Genomic DNA, 16,876 nt, shown 5'->3' on the forward strand with positions numbered 1-16,876 from the left:
TAAGCCTTAAGATAAACTTCTAGGAGTCTAGAACATTCATTATAATTTTTACTGATTTTTGTAAAGAAAGAAAATGGAAAGTGGAAATGGAACCATTGGTGCGTAGGGTTCTTAAATCACATCCAGGACACACAGGCACATAAACTGAGCTTGTCCAGTGGAGAAGAATGGGAGTCCACATGAAAAAGAATGGCCCTACAGCCTTCACTAAAGGATAAGGTACCAAGTTTAAAGAAATTAGCTGAGAAGGTCTAAAGTAGCTAGATATTGCAGAGGTTGGAAGAAAAGACTTGGTTTCATACACACTAAACGCACCATGAAACTTGTCAAAGTTCTAAAGGTAAATTCCATTCGTCAATTAGTCATGTGGCTAAAATACAGAGACTATACATGACGGGAAACATGGAAGATAGATTTCTAACATACATTTGTTCCAAACTGGTTTTCAAAGCTAATGGGAACAAACTATTGTGCCAGAGAGACAGCATCATTCAAAAGACCTGGAGAACCACTTTACCCGGCTTCACATAAGATTAAACTGTGCTAACTTTCAGTAAATTCAATACAGACTGTTACAATTTACATCCAGTTTACTTCCCATGTGAGACCTGAAAAATCATTAGAGAGACAGTTCTCATTTTACTGTAATGCACTTTTCAGAAGCATCGCAAATAGTTTGTGCAACCTTTGTCCAGGTTCTATCATGAAATATATTGACCCGGGTAAGTGCTTCAGAATAAATGTCAAGGTGTGGCTTCTGGAAACTATATTATTTGCTCAAAAAAAAAAAAAAAAAAAGTCAGTTTGCCATTTCAGACACCAAATAGAGTATGAGCCAAAAGGCATAAACAAAGATCAAAGAAGATATTAAAAGGAAAACAATGTGCGCCTTATGGGTAGTGAGGTGGCATTTGCATCTTAGTGATTCACAAAGGTTAAAGAAACAGAGCTTCCTTGTCCAGAGTTGGTCTTTTTCTTTGTTTGTAAAGCTTCTGCAACAAAAGGAGGGAAATGACAAGACCTGTTCCACCTGCCCTTGGGAATTCTCTGTGTGTTTAGCAGGAGAGAAACTCACTCACCACCATCTTCATTTGAGAATTCCCCATGTGTTTATTGCCTTACAAACCCACACATCTCCATCTTCATTTGACATCCTTAATAATATCTCTTGTGTTGTTTTTTGTTTGTTTGCAACTTACTTGTTTAAGAAATATATTCCTGATTATTGAGAAATTATTAAGGAAACAAACTGTCAAAATAATGTCAACAAATAACATTTAAACCATTAAATAAAATAGCACAGAGTGTATCCCATAGGTTACTTATGGTACTAATGTGATTTTTTTTGAGGACTCACTGAGGAATAGCCTAGATACAGCAACAGCACATTATTCTGTTTTCCTTTTTTATGCAAGTTTTATTTGCAAACAGGAGGATCTAGTTTCTTTCACAAGTAGTTAATTTCAACTTGGCTATGAAATTTTATGGAAGTGGATTTATTAAAATAAAAGACAAATGCTTCACATACCAGGAATAAGCACTACAGCTTTGCGACACCCAACCTTAAATCTCCCGGGATTGCTTGAATGAACAACCTTCTTCCTTCCTTCCTTCCTTCCTTCTTTTCTTCCTTCCTCCAGCTACCACAACTCACCAACACTATAACCAAACACCGCTCCACAGCTGCAGTGTTCTCCTTAATCACCATTTTCCTTAGCACCGCTGAAAATTCTATTCGTCTGAAATGCTCTCAACCTATCAACTCTAAAAAATTGTTGATGGTGAGGAAAGGAGATATCTCAGAAAGCTAAGTATATGCCATAGGTGCGTGTAGACTGAGTTCCATCTTCGGCGTGCATGTAAAAACAGCCAAGTGTGGTGGCCTGCACGTGTAATAACAGAGACGAGGAGGTAAGCACAGGACTCTCCCCTGTTCTCACTAAGCAGCTGTTCTAATCTAATTAGTGAACTCCAAGACAATAAGAGGCCCTGTCTCAAAGGAGGGAGATGATATACCTGAGGACTGCACTTGATTTTTTTTTCTATTCTGTAACACAAACACATACACATACATGAATTCTTTTTTTTTTTAGAGGTTTATTTTTTTTTAATTTTATTTTTTTCTTATCAGTTACATTTTATTAACTCTGTATCCCAGCCATGTCCCGATCCCTCATTCCCTCCCAGTCCCTCCCTCCCTCCCTCCTCTCCACCGTGCCCCTTGCCAAGTCCACTGATGGGGGGGACCTCCTCCCCATTCATCTGATCCTGTTTTATCAGGTATCTTCAGGACTGGCTGCAAAGCTCTCCTCTGTGGCCTAACAGGACGCTCCTCCCTTGGGGGGTGGGGAGGCCAAAGAGCCAGTCATTGAGTTCCTGCATGAATTCTTAAGTACACGCACAGGCATATGCCCACACAAACAACACAAACTCATTACTGGGGTTGAAATCATTCGGAGAGATGGCTCGTTGTTTAACAGTGCCTTCTAGAGAACTGGCCTTCCACTCTCAGCACCCATCTGGAATCTCACAGCTGCCTCCAACTCCAGCTTCTGGGATTTGCTCTCACTTTGCTTCCTCTACAAGCACTGCGCACACCTGTAGGCACACAGAGAGGGACACATAGGCATACATTTTTTAAAAATAAAATAAATAAATAAATCATCTTTCTAAAAACATCAGTAGTGTCCACTTGAATAGAGAAATAAGAACCAACCTAATTGGCATTTTTCCCAGGCAACCCATCACGTCTCTCTCGACTCATCTGACATCCTGTATGGAAACCATTGCAAGCTAACATGATCTCTACTTTTGTTCATCCACCTGGAATTTTTTTCTTCTAGATGCACAAACGTTTTCAACCTTTCAAACCCATTTAGAATGCTTCCCTCAAGTAGATTTCATTCATTCTCCCTGTAAAGGTTCATGGCAGTTTTCTTGCCTGATGCCCTCAACACAGTCAGCCCACATTACGACAATACACCCTAAGTATCTCAGAAGTCCCCTGAGAGTACTGCATGCATTTTCCCACAGAGCCTGGTACTTCTCCAAATATGTAGAGTGCTCAGTAAAACACTTGATGATTGGTTTGTTGATCTTATATGAGCAAGGGCCTACAATAAATGTTGCTGTAGTCCAGCATAAGTGAGTTACATCTTGTAAATATTATGAAATACAAGGCTTACATTTCTAACTATACTTCTCCCTTTAATTAAATGTGTTCAGTACATTCTACAATCCCAAATTTTACTGATTATAGTTTTTTTTTCCCTCCTCCATGTACCTATTTTACATCCTTAAGCCACATGGTGCAAAATCTGAAAAGAAAACCTAAAACAATCATATTCTTAGTACTGTCTCAAATTTGTTTCGTGTTATTTGTATCCACAAATGTCTCACAAATATGTTATAAAAATGATTGGAACCATGCTTTTAAATTACAGCTTAAACTAATTTTAAAACTGATACCAAATGTCAGCATGCCGTAGGACTGACATAGGAAGCCTTCACAAAAGGCAATAAAAATTCCTGGAGATGTAAGGGGATTTTTCTACAATTAAATCAATGAACAGGGAGGGAACTTTTTCCTCATCCCCATATGGCATGTGAGACAGTTGTTTCTCAAAAAAAATTTTAAAAGTATAGTAAACACTTCTCATGACAGTAAAATCAAAGGAAGGGTAGTCTTTCTGTGCTTTTAAAACTTACCAGATCTCTTTTTTTCCACTCTAATGTGTCTCTTTATTTATTTTTTAATTCTTTATTAATTACACTTTATTCACTTTGTATCCCCCCTGTGGTTCCCTCTCTCCTCCCATCCCAATCCCTCCCTTCCTCCACCCTCTGCATGCATGCCCCTCCCCAAGTCCACTGATAGAGGAGGTCTTCGTTTCCTTCTTTCTGATCCTAGTCAATTATGTCTCATTAGGAGTGACTGCATTGTCTTCTTCTGTGGCCTGGGAATGCTGCTTCCCTGTCAGGGGGAGGTAATTAAGGAGTAGGCCAATCAATTCATGTCAGAGTCAGTCCCTGTTCCTATTACAATGGAACCCACTTATGGACACCTGATTTTTGACAAAGATGCCAAAACCATGCAATGGAAAAAAAGACAGCATCTTAAACAAATGGTGGATGTCTGCATGTAGAAAAATGCAAATAGATCCATATTTATCACCCTGCACAAACTAAAGTCCAAGTGGATCAAAGACCTCAATATAAAACCAGACACACAAGCTCTTTCTCACTTTTTCTTCTAATAGATTTAGTAGGTCTGGTTTTATGTTGAGATCTTTGATCCATTTGGACTTTAGTTTTATGTAGGGTAATAAATATGGATCTATTTTCATTTTTCTACATGTAGACATCCAGTTAGACTACCACTGTTTGTTGTAAATGTTCTTCTTTCCAAAGCATGGTTTTGGCTTCTTTGTCAAAAATCAGGTGTCTGTTGGTATGTGGGTTTATTTCTGGGTCTTAGATTTGATTCCATTGATCCAGCGGTCTGTTTCTATGCCAGTACCATGCTGTTTTTATTATTGTTGTTCTATAGTACAGCTTGATATCAGTTATGGAGATACCTTTAGAAGTTCTTTTCTTGTACAGAATTATTTTAGCTATTATGGATTTCTTTTTCCATATGAAATTGAGAATTGTTCCTTCAGGTCAGCAAAGACATGTGTTGGTATTGTGATGGAAAAGAAATTAAACACCAACAAGCCAAAAAATCCAATTAAAAATTAGGGCACAGAGCTAAAGAGAGAATTCTCAACAGAGAAATATCAAATGGCAGAGAAACACTTAAAGAAATGTTCAACATCCTTAGTCATCAGGGAAATGCAAATCAAAACTACTCTGAGATCCCATCTCACACCCATCAGAATGGCGAAGATAAAAACTGAAGTGACAATACATTCTGTAGAGGATGTAGAGAAAGGGGAACCCTCCTCCATTGCTGTTGGGAATGTTAACTTGTACAACCACTTTGGAAATCAATCTGGCACCTTCTCAGAAAACGGAATAGTGCTACCTCAAGATCCAGCTATACCACTCCTAGGCATATATCGGAAGATGTTCAATTGTACAAGGACATTTGTTCAACTATGTTCCCAGCAGCTTTATTCATAATAGCCAAAATTTGGAAACAACCTAGATGTCCCTCAACTGAAAAATGGATACAGAAATTGTGGTACATTTACACAATAGAATTCTACTCAGCTATTTAAAACAAGGAAATCATGAAATTTGCAGGCAAATGGATGGAACTGGAGATCATCCTTAGAGAGGTAACCCAGAAGCAGAAACATATGCAGGGTATATACTCACTTACAAGTGGATTTTTGCCATTTACAATAGGATAAACATACTAAAGTCTACATACCTAAAGAAGCTAAACAAGGAAAACTCTAGGGAAGATTCTTAATCCTCATTCAGAAGGGAAAACAGGATAGACACTGGAAGCAGTAGAACAGAGGGAACAGGATGGGAGCTTACCACAGATGTCCTCTAAAAGATTCCACCCAGCAGGGAATCGAAGAAGATGCAGAGACTCACAGCCAAACTTTGGACAGAGCACAGGAGTCTTATGGAAGAAGGGGGATCTAGAGGAACATGAAAGAGGCAGGAGCACCACAAGGAAACCAACAAAGCCCAAAAATCTGGTCCCAAGGGGGGACTGTAGAGACTGATGCATCAACCAAAGACCATGCATAGAGAAGATCTGTATCTCCTGCTCAGATGGACCCATAGACAGCTCAGTCTCCATGTGGGTCCCCTAGTAAGGAGAGAAGAGACAGTCTTTGACATGAAGTCCTTTGCCTGCCTCTTGATCACTTCTCCCTAGTGGGGCAACCTAGCAAACCCACAGAGGAAAAGGATCCAGGCAGTCCTGATGGAACCTGGTAGGCTAGGGCCAGACAGTAGGGGGGAGGGAGGACTTCCCTATCAGTGAACTATGGGAAAGGGATAGGAGAGGAAGGGTAGGACCAGGAGGAAATGAGGGAGGGGCTACAACCAGAATACAAAGTGAATAAATTGTAAATAATAAAAAGAAAAGAAAAAAAACCTTAAAAGGTCTCTACTGGGCTGAATGCTGGGCTTTTATCCTTAGTCTCCCTATATATGACATAAAAGTAAGCCCATTAACGACCATGGGTGCTGCCTTGACATTTGGGGAAGTAAGTTAGTTGACATAACACTAATGTTCCTTGTTCTCGAAGGTAGCATATGAAAACAGTCCTAAGGTGAGCCATGAAACTTCCACTAATTTTCTCAGATCCTCCTGAGCCTTACTTTACTGTATATAGAAAAATCTTTTTTTTCTTTTTTTTTTTGTATTTTATTTTTTTCTTATCAGTTACATTTTATTAACTCTGTACCCCCGCCGTGTCCCGATCCCTCATTCCCTCCTAGTCCCTCCCTCCCTCCCTCCTCTCCACCGTGCCCCTTGCCAAGTCCACTGATGGGGGGGACCTCCTCCCCATTCATCTGATCCTGTTTTATCAGGTATCTTCAGGACTGGCTGCAAAGCTCTCCTCTGTGGCCTAACAGGACTGCTCCTCCCTTGGGGGGTGGGGAGGCCAAAGAGCCAGTCATTGAGTTCCTGTTAGAAATAGTCCTTGTTCCCCTCACTATGGGAAACCAATTGGTTACTGAGCTACCACAGGCTACATCTGAGCAGAGGTTCTAGGTTACATTCATACATGGTCCTTGGTTGCATGTCAGTCTCAGAAAAGACCCTGTGCCCAGATATCTTTGGTCCTTGTGGAGCTCCTATCCTTTCCTCATCAGACTAACTCCCCTTCTTTCTTATGATTCCCTGTACTCTGCCAAAGGTTTGGTCATGAGTCTTTGCTTTGAAAACACTGCTAGTTAGAGTCTTTCCAATGCGCTCAGTAGACTCCTGTCATACGTTCAATGCACATCCCATCTGTCATTCTAAACGAGGATTGATCATCTTACCCCATGTCCACTCTCTTGATTATCTTTTATAGGTGTACAGATTTCATTATGTTTATTATATCTTATAGGTCTATATAAGTGAGTATATACCGTGTTTGTCTTTCTCCTTCTGGGATATTTCACTCAGGATGATCTTTTCTAGGTCCCACCATTTGCCTGCAAATTTCATGATTTCCTCCTTTTTGATTGCTGAGTAGTATTCCATTGTGTAAAAATAACACAATTTCTGTATCCATTCCTCCGTTGATGGACATCTGGGTTGTTTCCAGGTTCTGGCTATTACAAATAAAGCTGCTATAAACATGGTTGAGCAAATATCCCTTTTGTGTACTTGAGCAAACTTTGGGTATATACCTAGCAGTGGTATAGCTGGGTCTTGAGGAAGCACTATTCCTAATTGTCTTAGAAAGCGCCAGATAGATTTCCAGAGTGGTTGTACCAGTTTACATTCCCACCAGCAGTGGAGGAGGGTTCCCCTTTCTCCACAACCTCTCCAGCATGTGTTGTCCCTTGAGTTTTTCATCTTGGCCATTCTGATGGGTGTAAGGTGATATCTCAGGGTCGTTTTGATTTGCATTTCCCTGATGGCTAATGAGGATGAGCATTTCTTTAAGTGTTTCTCTGCCATTCGATATTCCTCTGTCGAGAATTCTCTGTTTAGCTCTGTTCCCCATTTTTTAATTGGATTACTTGGTTTGCTGCTTTTCAGCTTCTTTAGTTCTTTGTATATACTCGATATTAGTCCTCTGTCAGATAAAGGGTTAGTGAAGATTCTTTCCCAATCTGTAGGCAGGCATTTTGTTTTGATGACAGTGTCCTTTGCTTTACAGAAGCTGTTCAGTTTCATGAGGTCCCATTTATTGATTGTTGCTCTTAGAGCCTGTGCTGTTGGTGTTCTGTTCAGGAAGTTGTCTCCTGTGCCAAGGAGTTCTAGGCTGTTCCCCACTTTTTCTTCTAACAGATTTAGAGTATCTGGTTTTATGTTGAGGTCTAAGTGCCTGCAAGAAGAAATTCGTAACAGCACATACAAACAACTTAATGGCCCAACTGAAAACCCTAGAAAAAAAAGAAGCAGATACACCCAAGAGGAGCAGAAGGCTGGAAATAATCAAACTCAGGGCTGAAATCAATCAATTAGAAACAAATAAAACTACTCAAAGAATCAATGAAACAAAAAGCTGCTTCTTTGAGAAAATCAACAAGATAGACAAACCCTTAGTCAAACTAACTAAAAAGCAGAGAGAATCTATCCAAATCAACAAAATCAGAGATGAAAAGGGTGACATAACTACAGACACAGAGGAAATTCAAACAATCATTAGGTCATACTACAAAAGCCTATATGCTACAAAATTTGAAAATCTAAATGAAATGGACAATTTTCTTGATAGATTCCATCTTCCAACATTAAGTCAAGATCAGGTAGAAAGACTGAACAGCCCTATATCCCCCCAAGGAAATTGAAGCAGTCATTCACAGTCTCCCCTCCAAAAAAAGCCCTGGGCCAGATGGTTTCAGCGCGGAATTCTACAAGACCTTCAAAGAAGTGCTCACACCAATTCTCCTCAAACTATTCCACAAAATAGAAACAGAAGGTACATTACCAAACTCATTCTATGAAGCAACAGTCACCCTGATACCTAAACCACACAAAGACCCAACAAAAAAAGAGAACTTCAGACATATCTCTCTCATGAACACTGACGCAAAAATACTCAATAAAATACTTGCAAATCGAATCCAAGAACACATCAAAGATATCATCCACCACGACCAAGTAGGCTTCATCCCAGGCATGCAAGGATGGTTCAACATACGGAAATCCATCAATGTAATCCACCACATAAACAAACTGAAGGAGAAAAACCACATGATCATCTCCCTAGATGCTGAAAAAGCATTTGACAAAGTCCAACACCCATTCATGTTTAAAGTCTTGGAGAGATCAGGGATACAAGGCACATATCTAAACATAGTAAAGGCAATATACAGCAAGCCTATAACCAACATCAAACTCAATGGAGAGATACTTAAATCAATCCCACTGAAATCAGGGACAAGACAAGGCTGTCCACTCTCTCCCTACCTCTTCAACATAGTACTTGAAGTCCTAGCCAGAGCAATAAGACAACTAAAGGAGATCAAGGGGATACAAATCAGAAAGGAAGAGGTCAAAGTGTCACTTTTCGCAGATGATATGATAGTATATATGAGCGACCCCAAGAATTCAACCAGAGAACTCCTCCAGCTGATAAACACCTTCATCAAAGTGGCAGGATACAAAATCAACTCAAAAAAATCAGAAGCCCTCCTGTATACCAAAGACAAAAGGGCCGAGAAAGAAATTAGGGAAACAACACCCTTCACAATAGCCACTAACCACATAAAGTACCTTGGGGTGACACTAACCAAGCAAGTGAAAGACCTATTTGAGAAAAACTTCAAGTCTCTGAAGAAAGAAATTGAAGAAGTTCTCAGAAGATGGAAAGATCTCCCGTGCTCATGGATTGGTAGGATTAACATTGTGAAAATGGCCATCCTGCCAAAAGCAATCTACAGATTCAATGCAATTCCCATCAAAATACCAACTCAATTCTTTACAGACCTTGAAAAAAAGATTCTCAGCTTCATATGGAGAAACAAAAAACCCAGAATCTCCAAAACAATCCTGTACAACAACAGATCATCTGGAGGTATCTCCATCCCCGATCTCAAGTTGTACTACAAAGCAATAGTAATAAAATCTGAATGGTATTGGCATAAAAACAGAAAGGAGGATCAATGGAACCGCATAGAAGATCCAGAAATAAACCCACACACCTATGAATACTCGATATTTGACAAAGAAGCCAAAACCATTCAATGGAAAAAAGACAGCATCTTCAACAAATGGTGCTGGTCCAACTGGATGTCCACATGCAGAAAAATGAAAATAGATCTGTATTTATCACCCTGCACAAAACTAAAGTCCAAGTGGATCAAAGACCTCAACATAAAACCAGATACTCTAAATCTGTTAGAAGAAAAAGTGGGGAACAGCCTAGAAAAATCTTGAGGAAAATGGTGTTTTCACATTTTTAGAATTGTAAAATCAACACTCGTAGTACAGCAACAAATCAGTGGCGCTCTCACAGAATGCTACCTGGATTTTGCCAAAATACCTGTTAGCCCAGACATTCATTTTGGTTAAGCACCATAAGTCAATCTTTGCATTTTTATATCTTCTTTCCAAAGGGAAGAAAAATTATAAACATTTATAAACGCCAAAAAATGTAAGATAATGCTCATTAAGATATCCACTCTTTGCCAAATCTAAATTCTGCCCTGGAATTGTGAGGTAAATACCCACCATGATGTCTTTGTGCCATAGTAAATTATTTCAGCCGTCTTCCTGTTATTTGTAGTGTGGGAAAAACACAGACAATCTTCTGAAATTCATTCATTACCTTGAAATTGGTTGACGTGCTGGTCTTACTGAAACGAGTGTGATTGTAGCTTATGTGGTACAAAACACTTTTACTTCATTATGGTCTCAAGACAACTTATGTTATAATGCCATTTTCACTTACAATTGCTTTCAAAATTCTGCACTGAAAGATCTTTACCCTTTAGAAGCAGATTTAAGCTTACCTTTCATAGCTAAAAATAAAAAAAAATCTATATAAAAGTAATTTATAGGAAAATCAGAGATTCATTACATGAAGATTAAGAAAACTGTGATCAATTTGATTATACTCTTACCAGTGGGTCATAAGATAAAAAGAAATAAAGAATGAGTCAATCATTCTTAAAATTTGATGGCCTCTGGTTTGGTAGGTAAGCATTTAAAAGTAAAATGAAAGAAAGGTATTTTCATACATATAAGTGATCTGTGTTTTTAGACTACATTGTTCCCCAAATTATGAAATTTATGTTCTTGTTAAAGCCAATATTACCAATTAGAAAACAATATATTTAGAGATCACTAATGATTTTGAAAACTTTAAAAAAATGTATATTTACATTAATTTTAAAATAACATTCAAGCTCATGTTAATCAAAACTGATTTTTACAACTGGTTGATAAACGTGATAAATATTTTTACCACTAGAAATATGTACTGATCTTTTGCCAACTCTATAATGATGGTGTCTTCTTCTAAGTGGTGAACTTCCTGCTACAGGATAACTTCTGAATATTTTAGTGTCATACTCAGTACCCTGATGGCTAATCTTGGTAGTCAGCTTATTGGATCTGGAATCAACTAAAAGACAATATGTGCTTCTATAAAGGATTCTCTTTTTCTCATTTCTTGAAGTGGGAAGACATACCCTAGGTGAGAGCAAAGCCTTCCATTGTCATCTATAGAAAAGAAAGTGCAAAGTAAAAATGCTTTACTTTCTGCTTGCTTGCCTGTGTTTCCTGTCCTGTCTCAATGTAGAATCCATTTATCCTGTTGCTGCTGTTGTCGTAGATGCTACCAGTTTTCATGAACATTTGAACCCATTTTCTTAGACCATCCAAGGTAGACTGAAGACCAGCAGCTCTCCACAAATCTTCCAAGCCTTCAGTGCTAAACTTGGACTACGGAGGCATCCAGCCCCACGAACTCAGCAGGTGCCAGGTTCTCAGCCGCTCCAGCATGAGGCATCGATTGTTGGTCTACTCAGATAATGCTGGGTAAGACAATCTAATAAATATCCTCTCCAACAGTATTCATCCTGCCAGTTCTCTTCCTGTAGAGAAACTTGACTAGTACAAGAGCCAAAGCACCCCTCTTCCTTGGCCTCTTAGCACATTTGTTCTGCCCATTCTCTTGCAACCCTCCCTTTCCCTTCTTCCCTCATGCTAGTGCACTGCCAAAATGCACAGCCTCTCACTGCCCAGGAACACCAACTCAGTCCACAACAACTACCTTCTATCAAGGCTTTCTTAACACTGTTCACAGTCAGCGGTGGATTCCTATGTTTTTCACTTTTCTCATACATGTACTAACACACACATTCCTTGACTGCACATGGCAGTTTGTATGCTTTCAAACAGCAGAGTCTACTGGTCCTCCTTGTAAACATCTCAGATTCATTGGCTCCTTTACCACCATGCATCTCAAGCCAGGGACATCATTCTGGTCTCACTGGCTTCATCTTGTCCTGTCTTTCTTTTTCTACTTTGACTCCTTTACAATCCACATTCCTTGCAACCTCTAAAGAAATTGTTCGAAAGTGAAATCTTTACAGATCAAGACTTTGTTTTAAATGCTTTACCGGACTCCCATTGCTTCAATTACCTCCAGAGGTGCCCCTCTTCACACTAAAGCAGTTTCACCTGACTTCTCTCCTAGAATGCTCATAATTGTCCTATTTTTTTTTTAAAGTAAACCAAATACTTCACGGGATTTGCTCACTTGCTTACACTTGTCTTCTCTAGACCCTGACAGCTTATGAGGACAAGTCTCCTGGAGGACTAGTTGTTTCTCTCTCCTCATCAAGTCCTACTGCATGTTGCTTGGTAAATACAATTAAAAATATATTTAGTTCACTAAGTAGTGGAGGAATTTAATTCTGGTTATAATAGAAGCTCCTTGAATTTAAAGAGCACTCTGCCTTTATCTCTATTCTACAGAATGTAATACAAATTGTCGTTAGTTAACTCTGGATGAAATAAATGTCTTCTTCATATATAAATATTTAATTAGTCTTCTTTCATATATATATATATATATATTACATCCGAACTTCAGTTTCTCCTCCCCCTTTCCTCCATCCACTCCTCCTCGGTTTCTTTTTTTTTTCTTTTTTTAATTGTATTTTTTTAATTTTTTATTAATTGCACTTTATTCATTTTGTATCCCCCCATAAGCCCCTCCCTCCCCCCCTCCCGGATCACACCCTCCCTCCCCTTTCTCCATGAATGCCCCTCCCCAAGTCCACTGATAGGGGAGGTTCTCCTCTCCTTTCTGATCTTAGTCTATCAGTTCTCATCAAAAGTGGCTGCATTGTTCTCTTCTGTGGCCTGGTAAGGCTGCTCCCCCCTCAAGGGGAGGTGATCAAAGAGCAGACCAATCAGATTATGTCAGAGGCAGTCCCTCTTCCCATTACTAGGTAACCCACTTGGACACTGAACTGCCATGGGCTACACCTGTGAAGGGGTTCTAGGTTATCTCCATGAATAGTCCTTGGTTGGAGTATGAGTCTCTGGGAAGTTCCCTGTCTTCAAATTTTCTTGTTCTGATGCTTTTCAGAAAAGGGCAAACTGCCCCCACCATGGATGATAGCAACCAAACATGGCATATCAAGTTACAATAAGATAGGCACCTCCTCTCCCATGAAAGGTAGATGAGGCAACCCTGTAGGAGGAACTGGGTCTCAGGATAGCTGAAACATTCCCGTAGAACAGAAGAACTTCCATAGGTATCACCATCTCTGATTTCAAGCTCTACTACAGACCAATAGTACTATGAAATCACATGGTATTGGCATGAAAATAGACAGATTAATCAATGAAATCAAATCAAAGAAACAGACATAAATCCACACATGTAAGCATAATCTGATCCTTGACAAAGAAGCTAACATGAGCATCTTTTTAATTGTGGTTTGTATACATCATATACAAATCCTAACTGCAGAACAGCATCTATGTCACAGAAATCACTCACTAAGAGACTATGGAATAAATGGGCAAAATGTGTAAATATTTATCTCTTATATTGCACATACATATATATGTATTTATCTACCAAATACACACACACACACACACACACACACACACACACCTTAAACACTCAAGGAAAACCAAGGTTCAAGTGTCAGTACTAAAATAAAGAAAATGTATTTTTGGCTTTGAATTACAGCCTCTCATTAAAAGTCCAGTGTCTTTCATATACTCACGTTTATTTTTCTTTTTTAACTAAGACAACAGCTACGGGGAAATCTATATGGTGACTTATGCTCATTGACTTCTGAATCTATTACTGCCAGAAAATCTGGCCTTGAAAAATACTAAACTCCTAAAATACTAAACTGATTCAGCAGACACTGCTACTTTTTTTAAAGTGTATATTCTTTCATCATAAAAGCCTCGAAATTGTTTTACCATCATCTAGAACAGTGAAAAGGATGTCTTTGAACCATGTTGCTGATAACAAGCTTGTATTATGAGAGTGGAGTTTAGGGCTTGGAGAGATGTGAATGCAGGAAAGGGAATCTTTGTAAATAGTTGTTTTTATGTTTGTTTCTTTTATTTTAAAATTTATTTATTATTCATTAATTACAGCTTATTCACTTTGTATCCCAGCTGTAGCTGCCTCTCTAATCCCCTCCCAATCCTACCCTCCATTCCTCATCTAATCCCATGCCCTTCTCCAAGTCCACTCATAGGAGAGGTTCTCCTCCCCTTCCATCTGACCCTCGTCTATCAGGACTGTCTTCCTCTGTGGCCTGGTAAGGGTGACCCCCTCCTCAGGGGGAAGTGATCAAAGCGCCAGCCACTGAGTTCACATCAGAGACAGCTCCTGTTCCCTTTACTGAGAAACCCACCTGGAGACTGAGCTGCCATGGGCTACATCTGTGCAGGGTTCTAGGTTATCTCCATGCATGGTCCTTGGTTGGAGTATCAGTCTCAGAAAAGACTACTGAGCCCATTTTTTTTTATTCTGTTGCTCTCCTTGGGGCTCTCTACTCCCCTCAAGGTCTTTCTATCCCCCCATTATTTCATAAGATTCCTTGCACTCTGCCCAAAGTCTGTCTATGAGTCTCAACATCTGCTTTGATACCCAGCAGGGTAGAGTTTTTCAGAGGCCCTCTATGGTAGGCTCCTGTCCGGTTTCCTATTTTCTCCTCTTCCAATGTTCATCCCATTTGCCTTTCTGAGTAAGAATTGATCATCTTGCCCAGGCTCTTCTTTCTTGTTTAGCTTTTTTTGGTGTACAAATTTTAGTATGTTTATCCTATATTATATGTTTAATATACACTTATAAGTGAGTATATACCATGTGTGTCTTTCTGCTTCTGGGATACCACACTCAGGATGATCTTTTTTCGTTCCCACCATTTGCATGCAAATTTCATGAAACAATCCTGTACAACAAAAGACCATCTGGGGATATCTCCATCCACAATCTCAAGTTGCACCACAGAGCAATAGTAATAAATACTTCATGGTACTGGCATAGAAACAGAATGGTGGATCAATGGAATTGAATGGAAGACCCAGAAATAAACCCCCACACCTATGGATACTTGATTTTTGAGAAGGAAGCCAAAACCATACAGTGAGGAAAGGACAGCATCTTCATCAAATAGTGCTAGTCTAACTATATGTCTACATGTAGGAAAAATGCAAATAGATCCATATTTATCGCCCTGCACAAAACTAAAACCCAAGTGGATCAAAGACCACAACATTAAACCAGACACACTAAATCTATTAGAAGAAAAAGTGGGGAAGAGCCTGGAACTCATTGACACAGGAGACAATTTCCTGAACAGAAAACTAAGCACAGGCTCAAAGATCATCAATAAATGGAATCTCATGAAACTGAAAAGCTTCTGTAAAGCAAAGGACACTGTTGTCAAAACAAAATGACAGCCTACAAACTGGGAAAGGATCTTCACCAACCCCATATCTGACAGAGGTCACCATTTGATGAAGATGCTGTCTTTTTCCCATTGCATGGTTTTGGCTTCTTTGTCAAAAATCAAGTACCTGAAGGGGTGTGGGTTTATTTCTGGGTCTTCTATTCGATGCCATTGATCCACCATTCTCTTTCTATGCCAGTATCATGCAGTACTTATTACTATTGCTCTGTAGTACAGCTTGAGATCAAGGATGGAGATACCTCCAGATGATCTGTTGTTGTATAGGATTGTTTTAGTAATTATGGTTTTTGTTGTTGTTGTTTTTCCATATGAATTTGAGAATTGTTCTTTCAAGGTCTGTAAAGAATTGTGTTGGCATTTTGATGGGAATTGCATTGAATCTATAGATTGCTTTTGGCAGGATGGCCATTTTCACTATGTTAATCCTATTGATCCATGAACATGGGAGATCTTTCCATCATCTGATATCTTCTTCAATTTCTTTCTTCAGAGACTTGAAGTTTTTGCCAAACAGGTCTCTCATTTGCTTGGTCAGAGTCATACCAAGGTACTTTATGCTATTAGTTGCTTTGTAAAGAAGTAAATAATTGTTTTTAAAAGCAAAACATGTTTGGGTTAGAAAGAGCCATCTTTTTGCAGTTCATATTTTAGAAAAGAATCTTAACTAATAATCATAAGACTAGAACCATTACCGTATAATTAATAAATGGCAATTTATTATAGAAGAACAACTACTACAACAAAAAAATCCTTGATAAATGTCACATATTTGTGGCTGGTGAGATAGTTCAGTGGACAAATTGCTATCAAATATAAGGACCCGAGTTTAATACCCACATAATGGAAGGAGAAAATTGACTCAGACAAATTGTTCTCTGACCTGCACCTGGTCAGGGTGGTATACATGCATACCAATGTACCTCCCCATGCGCAAAGGAGCAAATGTAATAAAAATAATTAAATTACATATATGCCCATTAATGTTAACCACATCTATACAAAATACTTTTAAAGCCTAGAATTACAGAAAATGGGCATTTCTTTACAAAACATTTCAAAACAAAACAAAACAAAAAGAATAACAGTACTCTTTAAAATGAAAATAGATCTCTCTTAGTCTCTGTAGGGCCATTGGATCTATATATTAGAATACATCATGAAACTTTTGCAGTGGGAGATTTTTTTACATATGATCTAATATTATGACTGAGAATAAATAAAAGTGTCATGTTTATTAAGTGGCCTCCCACAACTGCTCTGAGACGAAAACTCATTATTAAAAAAGTCTAATTAAGGAATTTGTATTGATTGATTATGCTATCATTTGGTGGAAAAA

Source organism: Psammomys obesus, unplaced genomic scaffold (assembly GCF_907164565.1).
Source record: "Psammomys obesus unplaced genomic scaffold, mPsaObe1.curated_primary_1811, whole genome shotgun sequence".
NCBI classification, from domain to species: Eukaryota; Metazoa; Chordata; class Mammalia; order Rodentia; family Muridae; genus Psammomys; species Psammomys obesus.